Source organism: Leptonychotes weddellii, chromosome 3 (assembly GCF_054177405.1).
Source record: "Leptonychotes weddellii isolate Sample4059 chromosome 3, ASM5417740v2, whole genome shotgun sequence".
NCBI classification, from domain to species: domain Eukaryota; kingdom Metazoa; phylum Chordata; class Mammalia; order Carnivora; family Phocidae; genus Leptonychotes; species Leptonychotes weddellii.
The window spans coordinates 107,939,499-107,956,408 of NC_138371.1; the positions used below are offsets into that span (position 1 = coordinate 107,939,499).

The window sequence follows — 16,910 nt, forward strand, 5'->3', positions numbered from 1 at the left end:
GTGGTAGATTGTGCTTGGTTTCAGTGGGCAGAACAGAGCGTTGGTTTGCAGTTATAAAGATGTAGGCTTGGGCGCCTGGGTGGCTCAGTTGGTTAAGCGACTGCCTTCGGCTCAGGTCATGATCCTGGAGTCCCTGGATCGAGTCCCGCATCGGGCTCCCTGCTCGCCAGGGAGTCTGCTTCTCCCTCTGACCCTCCCCCCTCTCATGTGCTCTCTCTCATTCTCTCTCTCTCAAATAAATAAATAAAATCTTTAAAAAAAAAAAAATGTAGGCTTTAGGGGCGCCTGGGTGGCTCGGTCGTTAAGCGTCTGCCTTCGGCTCAGGTCATGATCCCAGTGCGGGGATCGAGCCCCGCATCCCGCATCGGGCTCCCTGCTCGGCGGGAAACCTGCTTCTCCTTCTCCCACTCCCCCTGCTTGTGTTCCCTCTCTCGCTGTGTCTCTCTCTGTCAAATAAATAAATAAATAATCCTTAAAAAAAAAAAAAGATGTAGGCTTTAACTGAATATAAAGAAAGCCTTATTTCAAATAGTGTTTCTTAATGAGTGGAGTTCCAAACTCACGGCTTCCCTCTCCCTGAACAGTGTTCAGGCAGGTGGGTACAGGGAGAGGGAGGGTGGAGGAGAGCTCTGTGCTGCCTGGGGGCGGTGGATCTCGACCCCTCCTAACACTTGCCCATGAGTTTCTCGTAGCTTCCCTGGAGACAGGCAGGCAGATACACGCTTTTCATTTAATGAGCAAGCTCTGGATCTGCTGCTCCTGATCCTGACTTCCCCATGATGTCCTAATATTTAAGTGATGATACAGCATTTATCTTTATATTAACTTTGTATACTCTGTGCATCTCAGAAGATAGGAATCAGTCTCTTGGTGTCACTTTGAGCCCCATGCAGATTTGAAGTCTTTTCCTGTTTATTGCAGGTGCTGCTAACCTTTTTTTCTCACCGCGTGTTGCCTGTATCTCTGGCCACTTTAGCACTTTTGAACTTGCGGTGAGGTGTCTTTCCATATATAGGCTCACCTTTGTCTGACTCATGGTTGTATTTCTTATGCGTAGTGGGATAGTAAGTGTTTGAATGGATCGATGAGTGGTTGACAGGACCCAGATCTTTATCTGGGCTATTCGATTCTTTGACCATTATTAGCCCAGAGGTGTGGACCAGCTGTGGATCTCTGCAAAAGTCATATCAGGAATCGATCGTTCATTCCTTGTATTTTACTAGGTAGTTACACTGTTCGTTAAGGGGAAGAAAATACTGTTTTATGACCCTTGTATTAAGGTCTGGGATAAGTACTTTTTAATGAACAGATTACTCAAAACGGGGAGAATTTTTCATTTGCACTCATAATTAATGTGGTTTTATTAATTATTAAATATATGAAAGTGAACCTGGCTGAGACTGTGATACACCTAGGTGACCAGTGAATGTCAGCTAGCTGCAGTTATTTCTGTTTTACTCATAGCAATATCCCTTCTGAGACTTGTTTCATATTTTTTGTATTTATTTACTTTTTCCCACCAGATAAAGCTTTCTGGAGGCCAAGACCTTGTCTTATTACTTAGTGTTTTTGTTTTACCTTCTACAAAAGAACTTACTCATACATTGAATTGAATTGTGGAGCCAGCTAAGTGTGTCCCTACCAGCTCTGATTTCAAAGACGTAGGACTGTTCCAGCATTGGGAATTGGAGCACAGGTATCCAACCTGAGAGGCCAAGGAGGGGAAACACAAGACTGCTGTTCTACTGTGTTGTCAGACGATTCTAGCTAAAAACATTCATATTAGACATTCTGATGAGATCTGTTTCTCTGAAGCTAATGGCGGCTACAGCTTCTAAAATGCCTAACAATCTTGTAAATAGAACTTTATATGTGAATAGTTAAGAACTCTTACTGATGACATGATCTCCTGGGGAGGGAGGAATTTAGAATTTGAGTCTGGTTAACAGGGTAGCCCTGGAAAGCGCAGCAGGGCACAGCTCTCTGGAACAGCTTCTCCTTTCTGGAAAACTAGAATTCGGAAGCTGTAGGGGGATGGCAAGGACCAAAATAGTAAAGCCTAGTACAATCAGATTAGGATAACATTGGCAGATTAATAGTGAGTCATTTGGACACAACCTGTTCTCAGGTTAAACGTTTTCTTGTCGCAGAGTTTTATTTATCTCATATTGACTTGGATAGTTGTGGATAACTAAGATAGAAGGGCATATTACTGGGGACAACTTTATTATCATTGACCTTTTAAAATGCTCTGTAGAACAAAATTAGGTGTTCCATGAGATTAAATTCAGTCATTTCTCTCAGCACAGTATAGAGGAATGTAAATTGAACATCAGCTGAACTGCTTAGGAGGTGAATGGTCTGTAATATATTTGTAATGACCAGAGCTCATCATAAAGCTGTTTCGTCCTCATCCATAAATTGTTTGGACACATTTTACTAGGTACTTACCTACCCTGGCTTGATTATCCTTGGTCTGTGATCATTCCTTGCAAAAATTCCATTTTTTTCTTTTCTTTCTTGTTTTTTACACTGAATAGCATAAGGAATTTTAATTTAGCAGTATTTTAAGAATTAGACTGAGGTCTGATGCCATCATATTGAAAACAGTATTCAAAACCTGAAGGAGCAGGGATAAGTACCTCTTTGAATAGAATTTTATTTTATTTATTTTTTTTAAGATTTTATTTATTTGAGAGAGAGAGTGAGAGCATGAGCAGGGCGGAGGGGGAGGGAGAAGCAGACTCCCCACCGAGCAGGGAGCCCAGTGCTGGGCTCAATCCCAGGACCCTGGATCATGACCTGAGCCAAGGGCACATGCTTAACTGACTGAGCCACTCAGGCATCCCCTGAATGAAATTTTAAAGGGAGGAGTCCTTAAAGATCATTCAGTTTGTTCCTCTGTTCATTGGCTTGTTCATTCATCTATTCAACAAATATTTGAGTGTTCATATACTTTTCTCTTGGTATTCCTTTCCCCTACTGGTAATAACCCCTCAATTTAGTATCTCAAACCTGAACTGTTAAGAGCTGCACTGTTCAGTACAGTAGCTGCTAGCCCTGTGTTGCTATTTAAATTAACATTCATTAAAATGAAATAAAATTAAAAATTCAGTTCCTCAGCCACACTAGCCACCTTTCAAGTGCTCAGTCAAGAGCTCGCTGCGGCTGGAGGCTGCCATTTTGGATGGTGTTCATCCACAAAACACATCCATCATTGCTGGACAGAGCTGCCTTAGTGGTTCTGGCTCTGTCTTCTGAGAGACATCCTAGCATCCCATCCACTTCATCACCCAACACCTATGTCTGTCAGGTTTGTTCCCTTTAAAAAATTCTCCCGTCTTATTTTAGGTCGTCATCATCTGTAATATATTTGTAATATATACAAATATATGTTGTTACCAGGGCTGTGATGTCTTTCCTGCCACCCCCTCCCCTCAGTGGCTCCCCTCCCTCCCTTGTGCACTCTTAATACCATGTATACACCTTTATCACACTGCATACTAATTCCTTGTTTGTACAGTTTTCTTCTGGTGGACCAAGAGGTTGTTGGGGTTGAAGGACTGGGCCTTGATCTTCCAGGGTGAGGACACACACAGTGCCTGACACATTACTGCAATAAGTAAGTGTCTGTTGAGCAGCTAGAGAGCTGAATGGATGGGGGGAGGAGCCCGTACTAGGTTGCATTCTGAAGGCTAGGCACAGTTGGGATGCGTGGAAGCGAGAAGAAGGCGGTCATGCTGGGGGAGCATCACGGATGCAGGCCCGTGGTAGGAAATGACAGGGCAATTGTGCTCTTAGACCACGGCCACGGAGAAGCATTTTCAGCACCACCCAGAGCTTAGCCATGGGACATAAATAGAATTTCAGTTCTGGTGTTGCATTTAAATGTGTTTCCCTGACCCCTCTAAGTAGAAGTATTGGGTTTCGCACTTAATAACCTTAAACTGTAGCTTCCAAGGAGTTAAAGATATGTTCTACCCTGTAAAATTAAGCAGCACACTCACAAAGTCTAGTTGATTCTTCGAGACTTTGATGGTTCCCGACTTAAGTAAGACATGGTAGCGGCAGAGCAGGAAAGAAAAATGTGTGTGTACGTGTGCAGAAGGAGGCTGTCTAATACTGCCATTCAGAAGAGTGACTGCAGCCAGACCCACCGGTCCTGACCCTGCTTCTTCCAAGCTGTGTCATCCTGGACGTGTCACCGGCTGGGCCTCGGTTTCCTCATTTTTTGATGGAGACAGATATTACCTGCGTTGTGCGGATTAAGTTAAAATGTATGTGACATGTGAGCACTGTGCTTAATCCTGAGTAAAGCATTCACCAAGTGATAGCTATTGACAAATTAACAGTACGTAGCGTTTCGGGCAAATGGGAAAACTCATAGTGTATTTCCCAAAGGAAGAATTAACACATGATTGCTAAACACAAATGGTCATCCAGAAAACACACACATCAGACCCTTTCCTTCACAGTTAGCTAGACAGAAGCATCTCTAACGTGAAATGTAGAGTGCTAGGTACTTCATGCAAATAAGGTGATCTGATAGAGGTAAAATTTGACCTGGATAATCAAAAACCTAGGGCTAATTCTCTGTGTTTGGAAATAAGGTGATCACTAATGCAAATTACTTAGGAAAACTCACTTTTCTTTTACTCTGCATAATCAAGAGCTTGCTGTACAGCTGCTCCTAAGGAAGGGGAAGAAAATTATGTGCTGCTTTTAATTTTAAATAAGCAAACTAGTGGGATGTGTATAAATTAGAGGATCATTGAATGATCTGTTTTTTTCCCTACTTTCCAAATGGTAGTGACAGTCCTAACTGTGTAGGTTCTCATCCACCGGCCTACATATAATTCATGCATATGCAGAGAATCCTCTTCAGTAGACTCAAAGTTGCTTTCCCATTCGGAAATTGCACACTCCTCCTTTCCCCGTGCCTGCATGGCCTTTGCCTGGCCTCATTCCTCCCCACTCCTTGTCCTCTGAGACTGTTTGATATATCCCATTCCACCGCCTCGCTCTTGCTCTCATACAGCTACCTTATTGTATTGTAATTATTGACAGGCATTGGTCACCATCACAGGACTGTGAGTTCTCTGATGAGCAGGCATTTTCTTACTCATTTTTGTGTCTACATTGTTGCCTTACAGTGGGGGGACTTATTCATACAAGATGCTTGGTAAACTTTTGCTGAATTAATGAATGATATTCACCAAATTTTTCTTCTGCATATTCTTCCTAAATAAACCATAACTCTGTTTGGGTAGGAAATTCTGTCATACTTTCTGGTACTGCTTAGCTCCAGAGCATTGATAAACAATATCAGATTGCTCTACAGTCTTGCTGTTACGAATATCAGTTATTCTGGAAACACTTTCTAGGGTAGATTCAGCAAGTATTAAATCTTTGTTACTGTTTTATCCACATATGTTCTATCAAAGTATTTATAAAGGGATCACCAAGATTTTTATTGAATTTAAATAGATTTTTAAAAAGATTTATTTGTTTGTTGGGGTGGGCGTAGGGTAGGGGGAGAGGGAAAGAGAGTCTGAAGCAGACTCTGAGTGGAGTTCAGAGCCTCATATGGGGCTCGATCTGAAGACCCTGAGATCATGGACCTGAGCTGAAACCAAGAGTCCACGCTCAACCGACTGCACCACCTGTATTTAAATTCAGGTGCCGCTGAATTTTTTTTTTTTTTAAAGATTTTTATTTATTTATTCATGAGAGACAGAGAGAGAGAGAGGCAGAGGGAGAAGCAGGCTCCCAAGGAGCAGAGAGCCCGATGCGGGACTCGATCCCAGGACCCTGGGATCATGACCTGAGCCGAAGGCAGACGCTTAACCATCTGAGCCACCCAGGCGCCCCAAGGTGCCACTGAATTTAATATTTTTGTATGAAAAACTGATACAGAAGCTCTTGTCTGATAGAGTTCTTGTGTGAATCATCAATGTTCAGTTCATTGTGGGCAGTAATAAAACCTTAAATGTATGTGTGTTGAATCTATGAACTGAGCAGTTCAGTTGAATATACCTGTAATATACTTGGCTTTTTGTTTTTCTGCCCCTTAGCTATTTACTGTGATTTCTTGATGTTAATTTCAGGGCTTATTCCAGGATAGGGAGTTGGAATTATACAGGAATTCACATACCTTATTAGCTCCTTGCTTAAACTAATTAAAAAAACTAGTTCTGGGACTGGAACTCCCTTGATGAAATTGTTGAAATGTGAAATTTGAATTTAGGACTTTCTTGAAGACTTGAATGCATTTTACTTACTGTTATTTAAAATTTTTTTTTTTTCAGTTTTAATTTTGACTGCTGTACTATTGACATCTGAGCCAAAGTGGTGATGCTACCTGAGGGGAATTTCTGCAACCCGTAAGTCAACAGTTATACGGTAAGAATGTGTGCCTCTTACCTTTAAAGCCATTTAATTTCTGTAACATTATAGTTCAGAATTCTAATTTGAAATAGAATACTATAAAATATTCTAATATTTCAAAATATTACATATTAATATATTTTAATATGTAAATATTAACAGCAGATAATATTTTAGAGCTTTAGATCCTAATCAACAGTTCAAGAATTTGAAAGAGAAAAAATATAACTTGATATATTAATTTCATATTAATTTTTGTGTGAAAAACAAATATGGCTGTATAGTTTATGTCTTATTAAACTGGGGTCTAATTTTTCCTTCCTACATATTTTGCCCATTTACTTTTTATTTCTTGGGGTTTAACTGGTTCTTTATTATCTGATTTTTGTTAATAATGAATGGATATGAGCAGTCAAGATGATAAAACTTAAGCCTAGGTGGATTTTACTACAACTTACTCTGAACTGAGGTGGTGTTGATTCCAACAGTGGCTGAAATGAGGTTTTGAATTATTTAGAGATTTAAATTATGTATATTGCTTTATCTTCAAGGAATAATTCAAGAGTAATGAGACATGGCCAAACCAGTAAGGCGAGTTACTCCTTTGAGCTTCATTTTCCTTGTACAAAATGTCTATCATTTGTTTTATAGAGTTGTAAAAATCAAATGAGATGATCTATGTGAAATTGTCTTTCTCTTCCTTTTATTTATTTTTTTGGAAGGGTAGAAGGGAAAATGACAAGTCTCTTGATTTTAAGGTGGGCTTTAGAGAGAACATAATGCTCTTAATATCCTTTAGAGGAAAGGATGCTAGATAACTTGATCTTTAGTTCTGTCTCACCTTGGCTGTGGGCAAATCATTCCATTAATTTACTATCAGGAAATTGAATTTGATTTTCATACTTTCACTTTACAGGTAATTTTTCAGGAATATGTCTGTATTTTTTGACTATAATGAAACTAAGCTAGAAATCATTATCAGATTATCTGTGAAATCTCCAAATATTTTGAAATTAAATACCACATTCTAAAAGTCCCATGGGTCAGAGAAGAAGTCACAAGGGAAATTAGAAAATATTTTGAATTGAATGAAAATGAAAATACAACATATCCAAATTTAAGGGATGCACCTAAAGCAGTACTTCCGGGGGAGATTTATAATGTTAAATGATTATAATAGGAAATAGAAGTTTTGAAACAATAATCTAAACCTTCACCTTAAGAAATTAGAGGGCAAAGAGCAAATTAAACCCAGAATAAGCAGAGAAGGAGTTACCAAAGATATGAGCAGAAATCATTGAAATAGAAAACAGAAAAACTGTAGGAAAAAAAATCAGTGATTGGTTAGCTGAGTTTCTTTAATGAGATCAATAAAATTGATCAACCTGTATTTACACTAATCAGGAAAAAAAGGAGAAGGCAAAAATTTTTAGTATCAGAAAAGAGACACCATCAGTATAGATTCTACAAAAGGTTAACTTAAAGGGAATATTATGATAACTTAGATAAATGGACAGATTTCATCAAAGTCACAAGGTATTTAATTTGATTTCCATGCTTTCACTTTACAGGTATTTTTTCAGGAATACATCTGTTTTTTGACTATAATGAAACTAAGCTAGAAATCAGTATCAGATTATATGTGAAATCTCCAAATATTTTGAAATTAAACATCACATTCTAAAAATCCTTTTAGAAGGAGTGGATAACATGCATAGCTCTTTATTCAAGAAATTGAATTTGTAGTTAAACACCCTCTCCCCCCAAAAACCTCTAAGCCCAAATGGACTCACTGGTGAATTCTACCAACTTACTAAGAAAGAAATAAAACCAATTATATATAAAATCTTCAGAAAATAGAAGGAAGAGAACACTAATTTATTTTAGGAGGCCATTATTACTCTAATATTAAAAAAAAAAGGTATTTCTCAACAAAATACTAGCAACCTGAATAAAGTTTATATAAAAAGTATAATACATCATACTAAAGTGCCATTTATTCCAGAAATGCAGGATTGTTTCTTCATTTGAAGATCAGTCGTATAATTCACAATATGAACAAACTACACAGAATTCTTCAAACCTGTATGATCATCTCAATAGGCTTATTAGAAAGAGCATTTAACAGTATTCATCATTTATTCATGATAACTCAGAAAAGTAGGAGCTTTCTCAACTTGATAAGAGGTATCTATGAAAGACCTACAGCTAGTAATTGTAATTATTGGTGGAAGAGTTAATGTTTTTGCCTAACATTGGGAATAAGGAAGGATGGTCACTCACTGTTCTTACTCAGAATTGTCCTAGTCAGTGCAGTAAAGCAAAAAAGGAAATACAAGGCATATAGATACAGAAGGAAGAAAAATTAAAGTCCCATGGCAAGGGACCTGAGAAATGAGCTTTTTAGCCTTCTAGTCTCTGTGATATAGGGAAGAAGACAGTGGAGGTGGGAATAAATGTTGAATGCCTGTAGACAGTATCTACTACATTTGGGTTTCTGTGGTTATGATCTGAAAATCGTAGAGCAAGGCCACGTGTATATGACTTGTGGGTTTCAGTTACTGTTTTCTCTGAAGTTAAAAGTCAGCATAATCTCTTGGGAGAGTCTTAGTTCAGCATTTCTTCTTTCTGCTAATATAACCAGAAAGCTTTGTGTAGTACTTAAAAGTTATGCATTGGTTTAAACTTCATTAAATAGCTCTTGTTTTTTGATTTAAAGAAAAAGGCTATTTGAAACAATGCTAAGATGTCCTTTTAAATTCTAAGAGGGCATACAAAATTACTTGTTAAATCTGTTACAACTATCATATATCTTTGGATGAGTTAAAATTATTTCATATGCTTGTTTGTATCTTAGAATACATTGACATGTTTTGTATAATAATGTAAGCCGCATATTATGCCTGTTGATTTCTGCTAAATAATTTCCATACACACATTTTTATGATGTTTGGCGGGTAAGAATTGAGGAAACCCTGAGTCCTTGTCCTAGTTGCATGGTATAGTTGTATGGCAAGATAGTGTTTCTCCAGATGGTGTTACTGGAATCATACCTAAGTCTCTTGCAGTCAAATAGTTTCTCAGCCTCAGTGGAATGCTTACAAATGTAAACAAATATACAGTTTAATAGTTGTGTGCATTTCTGTTTTAATTGCATTTGACCCTTAAACAGTGCAGCGGTTAGGAGCTCTGACCCCCACACAGTCAAATCCACTTACATTTGACTCCCCCAAACTTAACTACTGATAGCCTTGACTAGAGGCCTTACCAATAATACAAACAGTCGATTAACACATATTTTGTATATTATATGTAATGTATACTGTATTCTTACAGTAAAGTAAGTTAGAGAAAAGAAGATGTTACTAAGAAAACCATAAGGAAGAGAAAATACATTTACAATACTGTACTGTATTAATTGAAAAAAATCCACTTGTAAGTGGACCTGTGCAGTTTGAACCCATGTTGTTCCAGGGTTAGCTGTACATGTTATTGACCATACTAGTTGATGCTAGATACTAGGTATGGCAGAGTAGTGGTACAGTAGGGGGAGTGTAAGTTTAGTAGTTAACAGAAAATCTTGGGTTCAAATGCTAAAAACATACAGGCTTAAGCTTTTGAGCAAAATCACTTAAATCCTTGATCCTCATTTCCCTCATCTCCAAAAGGAGGATAATCTTGACGAACTGCTGAAAACATTAAAAATAATACTCAGAGCTTCTAGCAGACAGTGGTGATGCTAGCAGCCCAAATGGTGATGCTAATAGAGGATCTTAGTTGCAGAAATGTTGTAAGACTCTAGTATCTGACAGAGCTGGTTTTGAATTGCGTTGGAAGAATTAATATTTTTAAAATATCTATACTACATAAAGCAATCTACAGATTCAGGGCAAACCCTGTCAAGATTCCAATGGTATTTTTCACAGAAATAGAACCTAATTTTAAAATTTGTATGGAACCACAAAAGATCCTGTCTGGATAGCCAAAGCAATCTTGAGAAAGAACAAAGCCAGAGGCATCATGCCCTCTGATTTCAAACTATATTACAAAGCAGTAGTAATTAAAACATCATGGTCTTAGTGTAAAAGCAGACACATAGATCAGTGGAATAGAATAGAGAGCCCAGAAATAAATCCATGCATATAAGTTTATGACAGAGCAGCTAAGAATATACAATGGGACAGTTTCTTCAATAAATGGTGTTGGGAAAGCTGGACAGCTACATGCAAAAGAATGAAACTGGACCACTACCTCTACAGCATACACAAAAATTCACTCAAAATGGATTAAAGACTTGAATATAAGACCTGAATCCATAAAAGTTCTACAAGAAAGTATAGGTGGTCTGGGCGATGATGTTTTGGATCTGAATTCCAAAAGCAAGGGCAACAAAAGCAAAAATAAACAAGTGGGACTACATCAAAGTAAAAAGCTTCTGCACAGCAAAGGATATCATCAGCAAAATGAAAAGGCATTTTCTGAAGGGGAGAAAATATTTGCAACTCATATCTCTGATAAGGAGTTAATATCCAGATATGTAAAAAACTCATACAACTCAATAGCAAGAAAAATCTGATTAAAAAGGGGCAGAAAATCTGAAAAGATATTTTTTCAAAGAAGACATTGGATAGGCAGCAGGTACATAAAAAGATGCTCAATATCACTGATCATCAGGGAAATGCAATCAAAACCACAATGAGATATCCCCTCACACCTATTAGAATGGCTATTATCAAAAAGACAGTAAGTGTTGGTGACAATATAGAAAAGATGCACTGTTGGTGGGAATGTAAATTGGGGCAGCCGCTGTGGAAAACAGTATGGAGTTCCTCCAAAAGTTACAAGTAGAACTGCCATATGATTCAGCAGTTCCACTTCTGGGTATTTATCCAAGGAAAACAAAAACACTAATTAGAAAGGTTATCTGTACCTCCACGTTCATTGCAGCATTATTTTCAATAGCCAAGATACACAAACAGCTTAAGTGTCCATCAATGGATAAATGGATAAAGAAGATATGGTATATGGAAACCATAATGGAATACTATTCAACCATAAAAAAAGAATAAAATCTTGCCATTTGAGGGAACATGGATGGACCTTGAGGACATTATGCTAAGTGAAATAAATCAAAGAAAGACAAATGCTGTATGATTTCACTTATATGAAGAATTAAAAAACAAACAAACAAACCAAGGTTATAGATACATAGAACAGATTGATGGGTGCCAGAGATGGAGAGTGGAAGGTGGGAGAAATGGGTGAAGGGTTTAGAAGGTACAGACTTTCAAATATAAAATAAAGAAGTCCTGGGGATGTAATGTACAACATGGTGACTCTAGTTAATAATATTGTATTGCATATTTGAAAATTGTTAAAACAGTAGATCTTAAAAGTCCTCATTACAAGAAAAAAAATTGTTGTAATTGTATATGGCAATGAATGTTACCTTGTGATGATCATTTTTATATAGAAATTTCGAATCACTGTGATGTACATCTGCAACTAATACGGTTGACCCTTGAATAACACAGGTGCGAAAATCTGCATATAACTTTTGACTGTTTAAAAACTTCACTAATAGCCTTTTGTTGACTGGAAGCCTTACTGATAACATAAGCAGTTGAGTAACACAACTTTGTATGTTGTATGTATCAGAAACTGTATTCTTACAATAAGGTAAGTGAGAGAAAAGTCAGTGTTACTAGGAAAATCATAAGGAGAGAATACATTTACAGTATTGTACCATATTTATAAAAGAATCGAAAACAAAAACCCATGTATAAATGGACCTGTTCAAACCCATGTTGTCCGAGGGTCAACTATACAATGTTAGACCTCAGTTAAAAGAAAAAAAAAGATTGGATCTGACAGAATCAGTTTTGAATTTAAGTTCTTATACTTTACTAGTGTTGTCCCACCTTGGATAAGTTACTTTTTGAGCTCTGATCTCTTTAGCTGTTAAGTGGGCACCATACCAGCCTATTAAGTTGTAGTATGTAGGACATAAATGACATAATGTATATAAATGCTTACGTGTGCAAATGTTCCCATTTGTCATCTTTAACTGGTTCACTACCATTAGCTTTATGATTTGGTTTCTTTGGTCGATTTTTTATAAAGTTCCCTAGAAACCCTGCCTGATCCTTTTGATGATGCTCATGACTTACTTGCTGGAATACGTTCAGAAGAATGGAGTTGATAGGACGCCAGACTTGATGTTTTGAGACCAAGGACATAGGTTGCAAATTTGAGAAATTTTACTCTCTCATATTTCTCTTCATGCCTTCATGGCTCAAACAGTTGGGAATAGTTAACTAAAACAGCCATTTAATTGATCTTAACTTTCTTTCATGAGCACAGTTTCTAGTTGCCAAAAATATTGCCATCAGGATGCTTTTTGTTTCTAAAAACATGGAAACTCATGTTTAGTAGCATGTATGCTAGAGAACAGTTGCTAGATTCCACAGCTTTATTGTTATTTTAATTTTATCTCATTTTAATTACATTCATTCATGTGAAATGGCCAACATTTGGCTGTTTTTACCAACAAAAGTGGTAATTTCATATGGTTCAACTTGATATTCTAGGGTCTGGTGACAATGTTTTCCTCACACACTTGGCAAATTATCTAATTTTGTATCTTATAATTTGTTGTTTCCTCTAAGAACTTAAGAAGTTTTAATGCATTTTGAATTTTGTAAATTTATTTGATGAATGTCATTCTCAAAGATGCAAAAGAGTAAGTTAGAGAAAAATATGTGATACTTCTTTCTTAACAAAAAGAGGAGATGCTGACTAATTTTTGAGAAGACTTTTAATTTATGGTTAACGGGATAATTGGAAACAAAAACTAGAGCTTGTTGAGACTTAAACCTTGAGGTCATAGGTGCTATCAGATAAATTCTGAGTACTAAAAATTCTTTTTGAATTTTTAAAGTTCTTTGAGATCAGCGTTTTTCTGAAAGTCATGTCTCTAGCAAGTGTTAAAATGCTGTTGATGTTTTTAGCTTCTGAGTGTTTACTGACATATTTTATATTATAAAAACAATGCCTTTTAGCTTAATTTAACATTCTGTTTGTAAAATGTGTCTAGTTCACATGTTTGTTATACCTTGAATAAAGAGCTGACGATTTGAGTTTTGTTTAAAAGGGCATTAATTTAACAAATACTTTGTGTGGATTAGAAGTAGTAATATGGTGGTAAACAGCATAGGAGCTTTTCATGTTCATCACAGTGTGGTACTGATTAATGGCTTCTTCTCGCTGTCCCATTAAAGTGGAAAGGGAGGTGGTTCAATTTTTTTTTTAATTTGTCAAGGAAGCATTTATTTGTTTAATAGGAGTAACATGTAGCATCTGTGTTCCACTTTGTGGCATTCTGTGGGTCTGTAGGTGGGTCTTCTCCTCGCAGCCCTTTGAGGTAAGCGGACGGGTGTGATGGCTGCTGTAAGGACGTGGGTTTAGTGGGACTTACATGGCGGCAGCAGGCCTCAGCTCTTGAGCATTGAGGGTTTCCGCCTGCTGCTCCGTCTGCTTCCCTGCACTGAAAGACTGTTTCCGGTGGCACACTCCCTGATGAGGTTGGTGGGTTCAGAGCCCCTTAGGGTGAGGGAATTGTGTAGGAGGAAAACTTGCCTTAGGGAACTGAGCTCATTGCTGTTTATGATGCCATTAACTGGCCCTTTGTAAATACTCTTGAGCAGTGGCCTGTCTCCATGCTAAATTTATCTTGTATGTCTGTCTCTTCCGCCGTGATACCTAGTCCTGTGTCGTGGCTCACAATAGAGTCATCTAGGCTAGGTCATCATGTTAGAATCTAAGTAGTCAAGAAATGTTCAGTGATCTCCCAGTTAATTTTCTGTCCTCATTTCTTGTCCATCTCCATTGATCCATTTTTTGAAGTTTTATAGAGGCATAATTGACATACAGTAAACTGCGACTATTTAAAACGTACAGTCTGATAAGTTCTGGCATGTGCACACACTCCTGAAACCATCACCATCAACAAGAAAGTGAATATGCCATTACCCACTGAAGTTTCCTCATGGCCATTTGTCATCCCTCCCTCCTGTCGGTTCCCCATCTCCAGGGCCACCACTGATCTGCTTTCTGTCTCTGTAGATGAGTTTGCATTTCCTAGAATGTTATTGTGAAGGAAGAACACTCCGTGATGTGTCTCCTGTACTACAAATTCTTCGCACAACACTACTTCACTTCTGACACCAGACGTGTGGATTTTCCACATATCAGGCAATTTGACACCAGCTGGGTGTCCTGCAGTTTAACTCAATTCTGACCTTTATCTCCCTGGGAGACAGCATGAGATCCCACAGATTAAGGGTTCTGTCCCATAAGACTGCCCCCCACCCCAACCGGCCCAACTTCATCCTCAAGCCCCGACTGTTCCCTGCGCTTCCAACTGGCTCTAAATTGGGAGTTCCCACACCCCTTTCTTGGGTTTTATTAACTAGCTTGAGTGGCTTACAGAACTCAGGACACTGGTTTGCTTACTAGATTACTAGTTTATTACAAAATATTTTAAAGGATATGGTTGAACAGCCAAAGGTCTGGCAGAACACATGAGTTTTTGTCCCCATGGAGTTTGGGATACACCACTCTCCCAACATATGAATGCATTCTGGTTCACCAACCTGGAAGCTCTGTCCTTTTGGGTTTTTATGGAGGCTTTATTACATACGTATGATTGATTAAATCATTGACCCATGGTGATTGAACTCAATCAAGTCCTTCCCTCTTCCCCAAAGTTGGGAGTGGGTGGGACTGAAAGTTCCAACCCTCTAATCACATGGTGGGTTCCCCTGGCAACCAGCCCCCATCCTTAGTGGCTTTCCTAAAGTCACCTCAGTAACATACTCAGATGAGGTTGAGAGGGATTTGTTACGAATATCAGAATCATAGCTCTTATCACTTAGGAAATTTCAAGGATTTTAGGAGCTCTGTGCCAGAAATAGGGATGAAAACCAAATATATGTTTCTTATTATAAATCACAATATCACAGTTATGTAAAAGGAATATACTCTTTATACAGTATATACTCTTTTTTGGTCTGGTTTTTATTCAGCATAATTACCTTGAGATTCATTAATAATATTGTTACATGTATCAATAATTCATCCCACGTTATTGCTGATTAGTTGAGTTTATCTGTTCACCTTTGGTGGATTTGGGGATTGTTTCTAATTTTGGCTCATTTTGGCTACTATAAATAAAGCTGTATGAACATTCATGTGCAAATCTGCATGTGGGCATATGCTTTTATTCCTTTTGCATAAAAACCTAGGAGTGAAATGGCTGGATCGTATGGTAAGTGTGTTTAACTTTTTAAGAAACTGCCAAACTGTTTTCAAAAGCGATTGTGTTATTTTCCATTTTCTTCAGCAGGGTGTGAGAGTTCCATTTGCTCCACATCCTTACCAACACTTGGTATGGTCAGTCTTTTTAAGGTTGGCCATTCTCATAGGTATGTGGTGGTATCTCATTGTGGTTTTAATTTGTACCTCCTTCACGATGAATGGTGTTGAGCATCTTTCAGGCACTTACTTACTTACCATCAGTCTGTCCTCTGTGAAGTGTCTGTTCAAAACTTTTGCATGTATATTTAATTGAATAGTTTGCTTTATTATTGAGTTTTGAGAGTTCCTTATGTATTCTGCATATAAGACCTTTAGTAGATATGTGATTTGTACTTCTGTCCATTTTATTAGAAATTTTTAACCTTTTATTCCAGAATGTAACTTTGGGGAGTGATGTGGGATTCATTTATATTCTTATTTTTGGCACTTTCCCCAGTCTGTCCTCCCAAGAGACACGACCTCCTTGACATCCTCTTCACTTTTTTTCTATCTTGTCTTCCCCTTTATGTCAGCATACTCTGTATTGTCTTTCCTTCAGACCAGCTTCTCAGCCAGCTGTACATGAGTTAATCCCTTCCAGGGTGTAGCCCTCTCTTCAGGGCAGAAATGATTTTTAGTTATTATTGAATGTGTTTGTTGACTCTGGGATGGTCAGTGCATCGTTTCTTGAGTCTGGAGATGTGCCATTCTAGTGTTGCTCAGCATCGAGTTGGCCTGGCCTCAAGTACTTTGTCAGAAGTCTTGTCAGAAGCCAGAGCAAGGGTTCAGAATCAAAGATGGAAACAGACTTACCAACCTCCCCTAGTTACTAAATGTTGTTTATTTTTAATTTAATTCACTCTGCTTACTGTGTGGTTTCAATTTTTTGAAATTCATTCACTTTTTTTGGTGTTACTTAATTCATGGCCAACGTTTTCATATATGTTTGAAAAGAATACATTCTTGCATTGTTATGTCAGACTTTTGAAGTACTATCAGTTAAAATTTGCTAATTCTATAGTTCAAAATACGAATTTTTTTGGTTTCTGAAAGATGTTGGCATCGTGTACAAAAAAAGGATAATAAAAGTTCTCAATATGAAACATGCATTTGCCTTCATTTATTTTATTCCTTTTCACTTGAGTTTCTCTCGGGTCTTACAGTAA

General features: G+C 37.7%; 1 protein-coding gene across 3 annotated transcripts in view; it reads left to right on the top strand.

Annotated features, from left to right (window-relative positions):
• Positions 1-16,910, top strand: part of WASF3 (WASP family member 3) — a 127,944-nt gene that overhangs the window by 50,108 nt on the left and 60,926 nt on the right. For 2 of the 3 annotated variants that reach the window (XM_081814754.1, XM_081814756.1), the window contains exon 2: positions 6,309-6,402. The gene's annotated coding sequence lies outside the window, so the exon portion shown is untranslated. Of the gene's footprint in view, positions 1-3,516; positions 3,623-6,308; positions 6,403-16,910 lie in introns of those variants that run through there. The other variant, XM_081814755.1, reaches the window with a different exon arrangement.